The 16,100-nt window shown below is 40.0% G+C and overlaps 1 pseudogene; it reads right to left on the minus strand.

Moving 5' to 3' along the window:
- LOC129464013 (phosphatidylinositol 3,4,5-trisphosphate 3-phosphatase TPTE2-like) overlaps positions 1 to 16,100 on the minus strand; it is an 80,405-nt pseudogene that overhangs the window by 5,766 nt on the left and 58,539 nt on the right.

The following is a 16,100-nucleotide window of genomic DNA, read 5'->3' on the forward strand; positions in this document are numbered from 1 at the left end:
TGCACTACAGCCTGGGTGACAGAATGAGACCCTGGCTCAAGAAAAAAAAAAAAAAAAAGGAAAGGAAGGAAAAAAAGAAATAACCAACTAACTAACTAACTAAATTAGAGTTGTGTTCCAAGAGCCAAAAGGGATGACCCGGTTTATTTGGAATGAAGTCTGCTGGTCAAGCTACTGATGGAAAAAAGCTCAGGTATTACGTTAGAGCTATTATATCTTAAGAGCTCAAGAGCCAAGGAAATAAGAGAGAAGTTGTTGAAAAATATGGTGGAGCATTTCCTATGTGACAAAGAGGCCTGATAATTATCACATATAACACTTATTTAGTGATTTATAGTTTACGAAGAAACTTTATATATATTATCTAATTTAATTCCCATTACACTTGGATGTGATATTTATTTTACAGATAAGGATGTTGAGCCAAAGGTGTTAACTGGCTCTGACCACGGGCACACGGAGTGTCTTCTGCTCTACCTACAATTTTTCACAATGAGAGCAATATTTCAGGATTCTATACATTGCATTATATAAGGAGAAAGAAAGGGTAAGGAGACCACTGCAGAAATCTAGGCATGAGCAAAGGAGATTCTGGACAATTATTGGCAGTGAGAACAGAACGGAAGAAGAACATAGAAAACTGCCAAAGGCATAATCAACAGAGATTGATGACTAACTGGATTTAGGGGGCCGAGGCAAAGAGAATCAAAGCCCAAGGCGTGAGTGGAAGAATGCTGGTGCCATTTGCAGAAGCAGAGAGAAAGCTCCTTGATAACTCAGACTGGCTAATGCATTTGAGTTGGAGAGGAAATTGTTCATGTTGCAGCTCCTGCATCTACCACTCAGTGGGTGCTCATAAATAGCTGCTCAGCAAATGAACAAATCATAGTTGAAGGAAGGGGAATGGGTCACTCTTTAACTAAGAATAAAGCATTTGCTAAGAACAGAAAGCCAAAAAGGGTCAGGCCTGGGTGAATGCCCTCAGTCGGGAGAGGCCAAAAAAGCTGGGGGCGGAGTGGAGAGCGGCTGGCAGGGAATAGGGTTAGTAATAGGAGAATTTGAGACAAAGGCCTGGGTAGGAATTCTAAAAGTTTATGGTTATTAGACCATGAAGGATGCTTTCTTACTGTTTCAGAAAAGGTATATAGTTTTAGGCATTTCTTCATTGTAGCAAAACATTGACTACCAGGTCCCTTTTGCTTTGGATAAAGAGGTTCCTCCCCAGTTCATCCACTCTTGCGTTGTTTCTCACAGGGTCATCCCACACAACCCCTGACTTAGAATCACTTGGGACATTGCTAAGTCTATAGATTCCTGGGCCCCATTCCAGATTTCCCGAATCATACTTTGGGGGTACAACCTAGGAATGTAAATCTTTACAAGCTCCTCAGTGGTTTTCATGCACACTAAACTTTTAGAATCAGTGCTATATAATAAAAGATCAAATGACTGAGAAGAAGAGAATATGGCTAAAAATGACCAGATATGTAAATTAAAATCCTTAATACATTCCTGGGAACACGCGCAGCATTTGTGGAAGTGTGAAAGGCAAAGCAATGCTGACCAGAAATAAATCCTGGAAAGCACCCTGAAAAAACTGTTTTGAACAAACAGGTTAATTTATCTCTGGTTTGCATCCAAACCCAGTGACACCAAGTTGGATGGTAACCAGAAAGCGTTATGGAATCTCTTTATGGTGAGTGATAGTTTAGGGAGGTGAACATTGCTGGTTTGACAGTCAGCCTTAAAACAAACATTAGAGTTTTTCAATTCACATGTTTTCTCTTACCGAACAATTTCCTAATGAAGTACTGGAAAAGACATCCTTTTTCTCCATTACTATTTGGAATTTTAGATCACATACATCACCTGTTCCAACAAAATGAAATTAAAAAGTTAGGTTGGTTAGCGTGAAGATCAATATGTCTCACCAATTAACATCATGGATTAAAAAGAGAAAAAATTATCCAAGCTAACAATGTATCAGTAGTTACTTATTTGGTCTTGCATGGATTTTGTCTTTGAAAGACAAGGCTTCAAGCCTAGTTCTGTCTCCTAAAGCAGATTTTATAAGACTAGAGAAGAGAAAAAATATATATATATATAGTTCAGCTTCAAAGACTTAGAATCCCATCACTTTATCTTTCCAGAAAAAATATTTAGGGAACGTAGGCTGGGCATGGTGGCTCATGCCTAGCACTTTGGGAGGCTGAGGTGGGTGGAGGATTACTTGAGGTCAGGAATTCTAAACCAGCCTGGCCAAGATGGTGAAACCACATCTCTACTAAAAATATAAAAATTAGCCAGGCGTGGTGGCACATGCCTGTAATCCTAGCTACTCAGGAGGCTGAGACAGAATTGCTTGAACCAGGGAGGCAGAAGTTGCAGTGAGCCGAGATCACACCACTGCAGTCCAGCCTGGGCGACAGAACAAGACACTGTCTCCAAAACAAAAGAAAAAGAAAATTCAGGGAAGGTGACTTGCAACCTTTCTTGCTAACATGTTGCTTTCTTCAGACTTCTAATCATAATGAGTCTTAATAATAAATACTGTAGTTTAACTACTTGGGCCCTACTTTAAGGCCAGTTCCTGATGCAATCTGTATAAAAATATAGGATAGTTATATCCAAAAATTCCCGTGGTGTTCAGTATATATTTACAGACAAAGGCTTTTTTGTTCCCTTTTTTCCAATTCAAATGACTCACTCCCCTTGGCGTTTCCTCAAAGACTTGGTTTCTCAGCCAATTAATTTTTTTATTGCTTTTCTCTCAACTCTACATTAATTTTAATTCAAATATGTACAAAACTAAAGGTAGAAAATTAAAACAAATATTTTAATAAACTAGTGTATTATTATCTTTGATTGCTCATCTCATAGGCTGTTTATTTTCATTTAATTTTGTTTTCACTAACACCATGATATTCATTTGTCATTAGAAATCACAGTTTCTTGCCTCAGTTCCCTCTTTCCCGTTCCAGGTACAGAACATCTTTCTATTGATGTCTACCAGAAATCAGTGAAATGTAGAACTAAACTCAGAAGGCCAAAAATACTAGGCTGTCTGTGTGGACACCAGCATCCTGGCCCCATGGCACCTGTAACACCCAGCACTGGCACCATCTCAGGTCCACAAGCTGGCTGCTAGAAGAGGTTTGCTTTAGGGGTTCTGAAGCATCGCCTCCCTGCTACCTCTCTGGCAGTGGGAGTGGTGAGGCCCCATCCCTTCCACACAGACACATCCTGCTTTCCCGCCTCCCCTGAGTGTAAGCTGGGAGTGAGAGGGTTACAGATGGAGGAGAGAGGGGAAAGGGGAGCCCAGGGTGAGGAGAAAAAAATATGCCTCTAAAAGAAGGTGAGAAAATGATACAATACGGAGACCCCTCCACCAAGGCAAACTCTGAACTAGAGGTGGTTCTGAGAAATAAGCAGGCTTGAGGGCACATGGGTCCTCCTCCTCCCTCATCAGAGGCTCCCTCTGCCTGGAAAAGTCCACCCTGGGTTGAGACCAGAGGAGCAATGAGAACAGGAGAGATGGGAGGGGGATGAAGTCCCCCAAATTGGTGATGGAAAAGAAAAAGTGAAGAACATCTAAGGGCTGGCAATCAATGGGCAATTGCAGGAGGAGGGGCATACGTAAGGAGCAGTTCCTGTGTGCGGATACGTAAAAAGACAGGGATGAGTTAGGCTCATCTGTATATACAACTATGAGCAAAACCCTCCCAGAGTGGGGACATTGGCCCTCCTGCCCAGTTCTTCAATTATACATAAAGCACTTACCACAAAAAGAATAAATAATGAATCTTTTTATAAAGAGTATCCGTCTTGGAGGGAGATTCCAGTTGTAGAGATGTTTCACTTGTGCAAAATATCCAACATATCTATTCTGAAAAGCAACAGAAATCTTCCTTTAAGTGGAGATGAAATGTCTAAAGTCAGCATTCCTTTTTGTTTTTTTTTTTTGCATAAAGCTTGTTAATGGAGGTAAGTAATTAAGAAAACATTTACTGGATGCCATTATATAACTAGACATTTTTAGGGATGCAGCCCCACAACTATCTACCTTGAGGAAAAAATACTGAATTCAGTGCAATGGGGAAGTAACAAGGATGGAGCCAGGCCCTGTTTATAGGCTGCTTATGGTTGAGAGGGCAACTAATCAGAAGCACAACAAAACAGTTACAGCATCATCAGTGTCCAGATAGAAGCTTAGTTGTGACTGAGTTAGAGGAAGGCTTGTGGTTTGGTGAAGAGCAGCTTCCTGGGCATGAGAGAATGGTGTAAGTGAAAACTCCAGAGGAATACCTCCAAACCTCAGTAGCAGCTTTCCCGTCATTCTTCTCTTGTTCCTGACAGCTAGAATTTCTTCACTTTGCATTTCCTCAGTTCTGTTTTCTCAAGGAAGCCCTGGAATTCTCTTAGCCTTGTCCTTTCCCTGGGGCAAGCTGTTCACAACGGCTCTCCCCTGAATCTTTCTTCAAGGTATTGAAGAGCTCTGGTACTGAATCAACTGGTTCAGAATTTAAAAGTTGGCCATCATGATGGCTCCCGCCTGTAATCCCAGCACTTCGAGAGGCTGAGGTGGGCAGATCACCGGGTGTCAGGAGTTTGAGACCAGCCTCGCCAACAGGGTGAAACCCTGTCTCTACTAAAATTACAAAAACAGGCCATGCGTGGTGATGGGCACCTATAATCCCAGCCACTCCGGAGGCTGAGGCAGGAGAACTGCTTGAACCCAAGAGGTCGAGGTTGCAGTGAGCTGAGATTGCACCACTGCACTCTAGTCTGGGCGACAGAGCGAGACTCTGTCTCAAAAATTAAAAACAAAACAAAACTCGTAAGTTCACAGACTGTTCCTTACCCACTGGGAAATGTTCATTAAAGTAACTAACTGCCATACTTCCCTTTAGAAAGGGCCAGTCATGAGACAGGCTCATGAAAGTTCTTAACTTAGGAGTAGATGTAGTCAGTAGAATGGCCCACAACGCAGGATCAGAATGTGATGGTGTCTGAGAATCGCCACCAGACACAGAGGGCACTCTGTCCTGAGGTCTTGCCAACACAGCTCTCAAACGTGCAGCTGAGTCCCTGTGTTGCTTTTTCGGGGAATCAGAAGAGATTCAGCTGCAGCCTTTGATGTGCTAGTTCTGGACTAAAGTTAGGGAAACTGTGCACGACTGCAGAAGGAATGGGGATGGGGAGATTTGTGGGGAGAGTTGTTGAAGGAGCTCCATCTAGCATCCCCTTAGCTTCTGCCACTAGATTCTCCATCTTTCCCTAAGGGCTGTAAACCACCAGGGCCCTCAAGCTGCTTGTGCTCCCACGCTTCCTTCTCCTACAACTTATAACAACATGGACTTGTAGTAGAAATTAATACAACCAACACATAGGAGGCACTCACTACAAACAAAAAGATATCATGAGAAAAGGGTGGAAAGATGGGTAAGCCATGGGCTTTGCCTTTAAAGGGGATACAGAAGTCACCACTTCAAATAACTAGAGAATGATGCAAAGTGACGTCGTCCCTAAAAGAAACACAAAGGGCTCTAAGAATTGAAAAAGCAAGAGACTACTTCAGGCTGAGAAGGGAAAGGGACTCTAGGAAAAGGGGCACGAGCAATGGCATAGGGTATCAAGTGTCCATAGGCTGGGAAAGAGCACACAGTCTAAATGTGTTGGAGTATGGCATGTGTGCATGCACATAGCGGAAGAGAAGGTTGGAAAAGTCAAACTGTGGCTCTTGAGTGCCAGGTTGAAACGTTTAGTTTATTGCCATTGGCAGTGGGGACATAGTATGGATTTTGAGCATGGGAATGGCATGATTAGGGCTGCACTTCAGTAAATTCACCTATCACTTTTCGCTTAGGGTCTATGACTATCTTCGTTTTGTTTTGGGCTTGGGTGTGGGAGAAAAGTATCAGTGGATAAGGCTGAGTTCTTCTGGCCCAAACTAAAGGTTTAGGGCCAGTAGTTAGAGTGTTCTTCTAACGGGGCCAAGAGTACTTACTCAGCTCCCACCACTTAAAGAAAAACTCATTTACAGCCACATCCGAATCAGTTTAGGAATTCCCAATCCGCTCTCACTTCAGTTTCAGGGGCAATATAGAAAAGGCAACATAAATGAGAAAACGTGCACAGCAAGGGCTTCAGAGACTGACATCTAGATTTCAGTCCTTGGTTCAAAAGTTACTTTCTCTAAACCTCAATTTTCTAATTTGTAAGATGAGAATCATAGTAGTGCCTACTCATAGAGTTACTGAGAATATTAAATAAAATAGTGAATATAGAACTCTTAGAATAGTTCAGCAACGTCTAGAATGTTGTAAATGCTATAGGATAAACACCTTGGTTTCTGCAATAAACAAATTACAAGTAATAAAAAATGGTGAGAAATCTATGAACTTAGATTCTTAAAAGAGACTTAGGAGACACAGCAACCAAATGAAATGTGTGGACTTTGTTTGAATTCTGATTAAACAAACTAAATTTTCAAAGATTTTAAGACAATTTTGGAAACAAACATGGACTACAAATTTGATATTAAGGATTTTTAAGGTATAATATTTTTAGATATGATAAAAAGTGTTAAGGTTTTCTGTTGTTGTTTTAAGAGTACTTAAATGTCATACTAAAATGCTGTGAGATAAAATGATCTGATGACTGAAATTTCCTTTAAAATAACTCAGATTTAGGGAAAGCAAGAGTGGAGAGTGGGGTTGGGGGGTGTGAGTGGAGTGGGAAAAGAATGGATGAAACGTGGCTGGCTACAGGCTGAAATGACTGTTGCAGCAATGTGATGACTATATGAGGATATATTGTATGATTCTCTGGACTTTTGTATATGATTAAAATTTTCCATAACAAAATGTTTCTAAAAGAAAAAACAGAGTAACAGTGTATATTTCATATAGGTATTATGGGTATTAAATGAGATATGTAAAAGTGCAATATCATCTGGTATACAGAAGGGGTTTTGAAAAGTTTATTTCCCCTTTTATTTTCTCTTTTAAAATACACCTCCCCCATAACACACAGAAAAGACACACACACACACACACACACACACACACACACACACACACACACCAGCAGTCATCCAAAAACAGTCTTTGTGATGTTCTGCAAGGGTTGAATTGCCCTAGTAAGGGTTTGTGAAAGACTTGGATCTTTTTTACATTGAAATCAAAGGCTGGTGATTTTAGACACACTTCAGGGTCCTGGAGCCTTGGGTACGGGACCTTCCTACTTCGGGAAAATAATCAACTCCTGAGCTCTGTAAACAACAACCAGTACAGAATAGAAAGCAGGATTCTCTGAGGAGAAGCCAGAGTCCCCAGCATGTGGGCAGCACCTGAAGCGTGACCTTCAGACTCAGGGAGGGACCAAGGCCTGTTGCAGGGCACCCAACTGCTGCTGCCTGATCACCAAAGGAGAAGAGTCTAAAATGAAACCAAATAACAGGTGGCAATCTTAACCCGCTCCCCTAAAAAAACTCCCATTTTTAAAAAGAAAACTTACCTGAGAAGGAGTTTCTACTCCCTGAAATTTACTGCTGTGGGTTTTATCTGTTCGCCTTTCTCCAAAATAATACAGGCTTTCCTACAAAAAAGAGTACAATCCAACCATGGTTCATCTGCACTCTTTCCTTTCCTATATTAGGTACCCTTAGTGTTTCTATGCCCACCTTCTTTCCTAAAGTCAGTGATTTTGTTTGTTTGTTTGTTTGTTTTTTGGTAGAGTCTTGCTCTGCAACCCAGACTGGAGTACAGTGGCAGGATCTAAGCTCACTGCAACCTCTGCCTCCTGGGTTCAAGTGATTCTACTGCCTCAGCCTTCTGAGTAGCTGGAACTACAGGTGTGTACCATCATGCCCAGCTAATTTTTTGTATTTTTAGTAGAGATAGGGGTTTCACCATGTTGGCCAGGCTGCTCTCAAACTCCTAACCTCAAGAGATCTGCCTGTCTCAGCCTCCCAAAGTGCTGGGATTACAGGCGTGAGCCACCCGTGCCTGGCCGCAGTGATCTTTGGGCAGAGGCTACGGAAAATAACAAAATTAGGACTTCTCTCATTCAAGGATTCATACATTCATAAAATTTTAGACCTGGAAAAACCTTACAAAGCATCTGGTCCAACCCTTCTTTCCATATTACAAATGACAACACTGAGACCAAAAGAAAACCAAGCAATCTGCCATGGAAATGCTGCAGCCAGTTAGAAGCAGCACAGGCCTGGCATACAGGTCCCTGGGTCTCAGTTTAGGTCTCCGGATCAATGGCTGTCAATGACTTTCAAACCTTTCGTTTTTTAAGCTGCAATCCACATTAATAAACCTAGGACACACACACACACACACACACACACCCAATATTTAAACCTTTTGATATTTTCTATTCTGCTCTATTCCATTTTATTTTTAAAAGATGTCAGTTACAACCCAGTAACTTTATTTTACAACTCACTGATAAATCATGATCCATAGCTTGAAAAACACTACCCTAGAACATCCATTTTCAAAATCTGTGTATCTCAAATTAGAGAAACCAAATGTGGTGGAATTGGAGTGCTGGGCACTGTGCATAACCACCACTTCTTCCCTAGACTGTAGGCCAAACAACTCAAGCAGAGCTGCTGGAAATGGTAGCATCTCAGCAAGAAAACGGCAGAAAGAAAAATGAATGAGAACTCTGCTTTAAGTAGAAACAGCCCACCTTGTCTTACCAGAAATTTCTAGAGGTCACAGACTCCACATGTATTGACTAAGCAAAGATATTTACATTCAGGAGAGGCTTTGTTTTGAGTTGCAAAATGTTGCTTTTTATCTATCTAAGAGTTGGGAGGTTGGGCAAGGCTCTGGAGAATTTATCTAATTAAGCTTAATACTATTCTCATGAGGAAGGAAGAAGTCATGGGACTGGCAGGAGTAAGAGCAGGGCCAGGTGAAGTGAGGGAAGCATCTTGATCACTGAATTTTTTTTATCTATGTAACATGGCTTTACTCCTCTCACCTTAATCCTGCCCCATCAGGTCTTGTCTTTATTTAAAATGTTGATATTGTATACATCATAGATTTTTTGCATTAATTTTTATTAAAATATTGCATTAAAATTATTTATTTTAATTATTACACTTTTTAGCATTCCCTTAAATTTTGCACCTCATTGACCTCACTCTAGTCCTGGCCCAAAGAGATTCTGAAGTCAGCTACTAACTAGTGCACGTTAAACAAGAAAGTATCAAAAACAGACTTACTAAAGACTGCTTCTCTAATTACAATTTTACTAAGCACCATGACTAAACTAATCATCTTAATGTCCTACCAGTGATGTTTCAGAACTAGCAAACTCAATCATCATAAGACAAAGTTTGTAGAACATCTTTCATACCTCTGCAGTTAAAAATATTTCAGAGGCAATAAGGAAAGCGCAAACCATAGTGCCGGTTCTTCCTAGAAAAGAAAAGAAGTTAGTTCAAGGAACATACATGGTATACAAATACACTCAGAAATATTCAAGGAGTGCATTTTAAGTTGATTTTCTTTCTTTTTTTTTGAGACAGGGTCTTGCTGTGTCACGCAGGCTGGAGTGCAGTGGCACAATCTTGGCTCATTGCAACCTCCGCCTCACAGGTGAAAAATACGCAAATTACATTTACAGTAAAAATATCTCTCACCATCTCTCCACAAAAGGACACGATGAGGTTTTTACTAAATCTATAAGAAAGCAACAATTCATGTCTTTTATAATTTTTTTTGGATAATAGTAAAAAAGAAAAATTCCCAACTCATTTAGTACATTAATATAACTGATTCCAAAATTGCACATATACAGTAGAAGAAAAGATATTTTTACACCAGTCTCACATATAAATGTAGATTTAAAAATATACATATATTTTCAAAGTGAATTCAGCAATGTAGAAACACCATGTATCAACACCAAGTGCCATTTCTTTTAAGGATGCAAGGATGTTTTTTCCAAGATGGCAGATTACAGGCTTTTAGCATGCCTCAGTCATTTGGAAACAGCAAGCAAGTACATAAAGACCAACTCTGCGAGCTTTAATTCAAGAAAGAAAATGGCAATTCCCCGGAATTATGAAGGACATCCCAGATCCTGGGGAGGACAATGCAGGCAAGCAGCCCTCAGGAAGCATTCGACTGATAAAAGCGAGTGAAGCCCCAGTCTGTGAGAGAGGCAGACAGCATGCCTCTGTCTCACCTTTCCACTGGAGATCCACGCAACCCCGGCAGAGGAAGAGATTGTTTCTCCCAAGCCTTGGAGCTCATTTGAGGAGAGACTTGGAGACTGTGGGGGAAAGACACAGGGAAACGCTGCCGGCATTTTCCCAAACCTGGACTAGGAGCAGGACAACCCTGGGGGATCTTTCCTATCTGGCTTCACCCATCTTGTGCCCCCAATCCCCATACCCCTAGGGCTGAGGGAGCTCAGATTAATGTGTACTCAGGAAATCAGCCCATTGCCTGGGGCAACAGAGAGCTCCTCCCAATAAACAAGGATCAAGAACATAGCCAGCAGCTCTGGCAACAGCCAGCTCTTACCCATGGCGCCATCTACTGGCTTGTAGGTCAAACCACACACCCAATATAAAACCTGCTGACAGAAGGCATAGGTCTACAGAAGCAAAGCCAAAAGACCCTACCTAGCAGGCTCTACAGTCACACCCCCTAGGGAGGAGGGAAAGGGAAAGAAGAAAAAAATAACAATTTTATATATATATATATATATTTTTTTTTTTTTTTTGAAACGGAGTCTCACTGTCGCCCAGGCTGGAGTGCAGTGGCGCGATCTCCGCTCACTGCAGGCTCCGCGCCATTCTCCTGCCTCAGCCTCCTGCGTAGCTGGGACTACAGGCGCCCGCCACCTCGCCCGGCTAATTTTTTGTATTTTTAGTAGAGATGGGGTTTCACCGTGTCAGCCAGGATGGTCTCGATCTCCTGACCTCGTGATCCGCCCGCCTCGGCCTCCCAAAGTGCTGGGATTACAGGCGTGAGCCACCGCGACCAGCCAAAAATAACAATAATATTATAGGAAAGGAAAGAAAAAGAAAAAATCCTACCCAAACAAAAATAATTACACAAATTAGAAGTGCTAGCATCTCCAGATGAGAAGGACCCACGCAAGAATTCTGGCACCATGAGAAATCTGAATGTAGTGACACTACCAAAGGACCACACTAGCTCTCTGGCAATGCTTCCTACCAAAATGAAAACTCAGAGATGGCAATAAACAATTCAAAGCTTGGGTTGCAAGGAAGCTCAGTGAGATTCAAGGTTGAAATCAACAGAAAGAAACTTCTACATCAGTCCAGGAAATGAAGGAAGAGATAAACATCTTAATAAGAAATCAGTCAGAACTTCTGGAATTAAAAAAACTCAAGGAATTTCAAAATACAACTGAAAGCTTTATCAATAGACTGGACAAAGTAGAAAACATAATTTCAGAGCCTGAAGACTGGTCTTTTGAACTAATCCAGTCAGACAAAAAAAAGAAAAAAGATTTTTTAAAAGTGAAGAAAGTCAGAAATAGATGTAAAGTGACCAAACCTATGAATTACTGGCATGCCCTAGAAAGAAAGAGAAAAAGAAAACAACCTGGAAAACATATTTGATGGAATAATTCAAGAAAATTTCTTGAATCTTGCTAGATAGACATCTAAGTACAATAAAGCCAGACAGCACCTGCAAGATACTGTAAAAAATGAACATTACCAAGGCATATACTCACCAGACTGTCCAAGGCCACTGTCAAAGAAAAAGCCCTAAAGGCACTGGAGAAAAAGGCCAGATCACATACAAAGGTAGCCCTATCAGGATTACGGCCAAATCCAACAGCACATCAAAAAGTTCACGATCAAGTAAGCTTCATTTCAAGAATACAAGGTTCAGCATATGCAAACCAGTAAATGTGATTCACCACACAAACAGAATTAGACAGAAGCCACATGATCATCTCAATACATGCAGAAAAAAAAAGCTTTTGATAAAATTCAACATCTTTCTTGATAAAAAAAAAATACTCAAGAAACTAGGAATCAAAGGAACATACTTCAAAATAGCGCCATGGGCCAGGTGCAGTGGCTCACATCTGTAATCCCAGCACTTTGGGAGGCCACGGCAGGCAGATCACTTGAGGTCAGGAGTTCAAGACCAGCCTGGCCAACATAGTGAAACTCCGTCTTTACTAAAAATACAAAAATTAGCCGGGCATGGTGGTGCACACCTGTAATCCCAGTGACTCAGAAGGCTGAGGCAGGAGAATCGCTTGAACCCAGGAGGCAGAGGTTGCAGTGACCAAGATTGCACCACTCCATTCCAGTCTGGGTGACAGAGCAAGACTCCATCTCAAAAAAAAAAACAAACAAACACAAAAACAAAAAACAAACAAACAAAAAAACAGGCTGGGTGCGGTGGCTCATGCCTGTAATCCCAGCACTTTGGGAGGCTGAGGTGGGTGGATCACCTGAGGTCTGGGGTTCGAGAGCAGCCTGGCCAACTTGGTGAAACTCTATCTCTACTAAAAATACAAAAATTAGCTGGGTGTGGTCGCAGGCGCTTGTAATCCCAGCTACTTGGGAGGCTGAGCCAGGAGAATCGCTTGAACCTGGGAGGTGGAGGTTGCAGTGAGCCAAGACTGCGCCATTGCACTCTAGCCTGGGCAACAAGAGCGAAACTCCATCTCAAAAAAAAAAAAAAAAAAAGAAATCGTTTCCTTTGCAGCATCATGGATGCAGCTGGAAGTCATTATCCTGAGCAAATTAATGCAGGAACAAAAAACCAAATACCATATGTTCTCACTCATAAGTGAAAGCTAAACAATGGGTGCTCATGGACATCAAGGTGGCAATAATGGACACTGGGGAGTTCTAGAGGGGACACAGCAGAAAAGGGCACAGGTTGAAAAACTAACTATTGGGTCCTGTGCTCAATACCTGGGTGATGCGATCAATCATACCCCAAACCTCAGCATCACACAATATTACCAGTAAACCCGCATATGTACTTCCAAATCTAAAAGTTAATTTATACCAAAAATCTAAGCTCAAAAAGAAAAAAAAAGTCTTTTGCCCATTAAAAAACAAATAATAAAAAATACAAGAATCATCCTATATCAGAAATCTATACTAATGCAATTGATCATATTCATTGATTAAAGAAGACACACCTTACAATTATCTCAATTAATGCAGGAAAAAGCATTCACTAAAATTTAGCCTGCACCTGTGACTTTAAAAATTAACAACAACTAGGAAATTTCCTTAACTCAACAAAGAGAATCTACGAAAATATCTACCAGGAACATCATATTAATGACATAATATTGACGGCATTTTCTTTAAAGCCTGGAATTAAACAAAAATGCCCTCTCTTCACTGCTTCCATTTAACAGTATACTGCAGAGCCTAACCAGTGTAGAAAGTCAGTGTAGTAAGTAAATCTATAGAATAACTCCTTAATCTAATGAGAGAGTTTAGGAAGATTTCTAGATGCAGACTCAACATAAACAAAAATTAATAGCTAAGTCAAGGATGCAGGTTGAAATCTTTACAGCAATTACTAAAAACATAGAAAGGGAGTGTATGACCTCCAAGGTAATGACAGAGGGTGAGAAGGAAAGAATTATATTATTAAAATTCAATCGAATGAAAACAGAATGTCAGTAGGAAAATAGAAGAGTTAAATAAAATAGATGTACATAGAACGCTGTTCTCAACAATGCATAATACATATTCTTTTCAAATGTACAGAAAGCATGTGACAATATCGACCAAATTCTGGGCCATAAAGCAAGTCTAAACAAATTTCAAAGAACTAAAAGAAAAAAATACATAGTATGTTCTGTGTCCACAACACAATATAATTAGAAATCAAAAATTTAAAGATAAATACAAAATTCTCATATGTTTGGAAATAAGGAAGTATAATTCTACATAACTCATGGGTCAAAAAAAAAAACAAGCACAAAGTTGGAAAATAGTTTGAACTAAGTAAAATAAAAACACTACAAATAAAAATTTATGAGATGAAGCTAAAGCAATTCTTAGAGGAAAACTTGTAGCATTAAATGGTAAATAGAAAAGAGAGTGGTCGACACTCTAAGAATTATCCATGTCAAGAAGTCAGGAAAAGAAATAATTAACCCAAGGAGTACAGAAGAAAATACTAAATATAATAGTAACTGATGAAATAAAAAATAAGTAAAAAATAAAGACCACCAATAAAGCCAAAAATTCGGTACTTTTAAAAGACTAGTAAAATTGATAAATCCCTGGTGAGACTAATCAAAAGAAAAAAGGGGAGAAGGCACCAAGAAAGCAATGTCAGGAATGAAAAAGGGAACATCTCTGCAGACATTAAAATGGTAAAATGATATTGTGAAAAATTTGATGTCAAGACATTTGCAAAGTTAGATTAAATGAACAAATGCTAGGGAAACTATAATCTACCAAAATCGGCAAAAGAAATAAAATTATAAAAACATTCTATATAGGGAATTGAGCCATAATTTAAAGACTTCTCTCCAGAGAAAACTCTAGGCCAATGTGCGTTCACTGGTGAATTTCACTTTACACTTAAGAAGGAAAAAAATCAGCATGCATAAATTTACCCAAAGAATAAAAACAGAGAAAATGAAATCTAACTCATTTTACGAAGCCAAGATTTGAAAACACTATGAGAAAGGAAAATTATAACCAATCGCCCAGATGACATGAATTTGAAAATCCTACACAAAATATTAACAGACAGAATCTGGCAATTTAATAATAAAATAATTTAGTAAGTATTTAACAAAACAATACAGCACAACTAAATTACGTTTATTCCAGAAACATGTTGGTTTACCACTTAATCAGTGTAATTAACCACATTTGTTTATAGGATAAAGTAGAAAAATTTTCATCTCAAAGATTCAGAAAAATCTTTAAGAATTCAACATTCATTCATGATTTTTTAAGAAAATCTCTTAGCAAGCTAAAGGAATTTCTTTTTTCTTTCTTTCTTTTTTTTTGTTTTTTGTTTTTTGAGACAGAGTCTCACTCTGTCATCCAGGCTGGAGAGCAGTGGTGCGATCTTGGCTCACTGCAACCTCTGCCTCCTGGTTTCAAGTGATTCTTGTGCCTCAGCCGGAGTAGCTGGCATTACAGGCATGTGCCACACCTGGCAAATTTTTGTATTTTTTAGTACAGACAGGGTTTTACCATGTTGCCTAGGCTGGTCTTAAACTCCTGGCCTCAAGTGATCTGCCCCCACTGGGCCTCCAAAAGTGCTGGGATTACAGGTGTAAGCCATGTCGCCCAGCCAAGGAATTTCTTAATCGATAAATGGTAGCTAATACACACACACACACACACACACACACACAGACACACACACACACACACACAGTCGTAAAGCAATTGGAGAGATGTTGAAAGCTTTTCCTTTGAGAATGGAACTGTATGTTGATGGCTGCTATTGCTACTTCTAATTCTACACTGTACTGAAGGTTCTAGCCAGTGCTAGGGGAGATAAATGCTGAAATGGAAAAAATACAATTTATTATTTTCATATGATGTAATCATGTACTATAAAATCCAAAAGAATCTATAGATAAATTAGTAGAACGAATAAGTGAGTTTAGGCTGGGCACGGTAGCTCAGGCCTGCAGTCCTAGCACTTTGGGAGGTGGAGCCTGAGGCTGGCAGATCACCTGAGTGCAGGAGTTTGAGACCAACCTGGGCAGCATAGCAAAACCCCATCTCTACAAAAAAAGTGAAAAAATTAGCTGGGCATGGTGGCACCTGCCTGCAGTGCTAGCTACTCAAGAGGCTGATACAGGAGGATCACCTGAGCCCAGGGAAGTTGAGGCTGTAGTGAGCCATGATCATGCCACTGCACTCCAGCCTGGGTGACACAATGAGACCCTACCTCAAAAAAAAAAAAAAAAAGTGAGTTTAGGAAAGTTGCTAATTGCAAGATTAATAAATAAAATGAACTGCATTTTGAACAACAGAAAACATTTAGAAAATAAACATTTTAAAGGTATATCATTTAAATAACCACAAAAAAAAATCTAGAATAAATCTCACCAAAAATATGCAA

The sequence above is a fragment of the Symphalangus syndactylus genome, chromosome 15 (genome assembly GCF_028878055.3).
Source record: "Symphalangus syndactylus isolate Jambi chromosome 15, NHGRI_mSymSyn1-v2.1_pri, whole genome shotgun sequence".
Taxonomy (NCBI): Eukaryota; Metazoa; Chordata; class Mammalia; order Primates; family Hylobatidae; genus Symphalangus; species Symphalangus syndactylus.